This window comes from Arachis duranensis, chromosome 4 (genome assembly GCF_000817695.3).
Source record: "Arachis duranensis cultivar V14167 chromosome 4, aradu.V14167.gnm2.J7QH, whole genome shotgun sequence".
Taxonomy (NCBI): domain Eukaryota; kingdom Viridiplantae; phylum Streptophyta; class Magnoliopsida; order Fabales; family Fabaceae; genus Arachis; species Arachis duranensis.
In genome coordinates this window covers 24394781-24395185 of record NC_029775.3, presented here as the reverse complement: position 1 = coordinate 24395185, position 405 = coordinate 24394781, and positions in this window count along the sequence as shown.

Sequence of the window (405 nt, the reverse complement as noted above, 5' to 3'; positions counted from 1 at the left end):
TTGAGTTTGGACAACTGACGGTTCATCTTGTTGCTTAGATTAGGTATTTTTCAGAATTTTTAAGAATGAATTCTAGTGTTTCAATGTGATGTTCTTATCATCACCAAAGCTGATTGATCCTCATCAATTTAGCTCTTGAATGCAATGTCCTGCTAAAGCTTGGCCGGCCATGTCTAATTTCTTTAGACTAAAGCTTTAGACTAACATTGCATGATTCCTGGAATTCTCATTAAGAAATTTTGATACCTTTTTCCACTTAATTTTTGAAAAACAAAAAAAAATTTACAAAATCATAAAATCCAAAAATTTATTGTTTGAGTCTAGTGTCTCATCTTAAGTTTGGTGTCAATTGCATGCATTCATTCATGTGTCTTAAGGATCTTCAAGTAATTCTTGATGATTTTA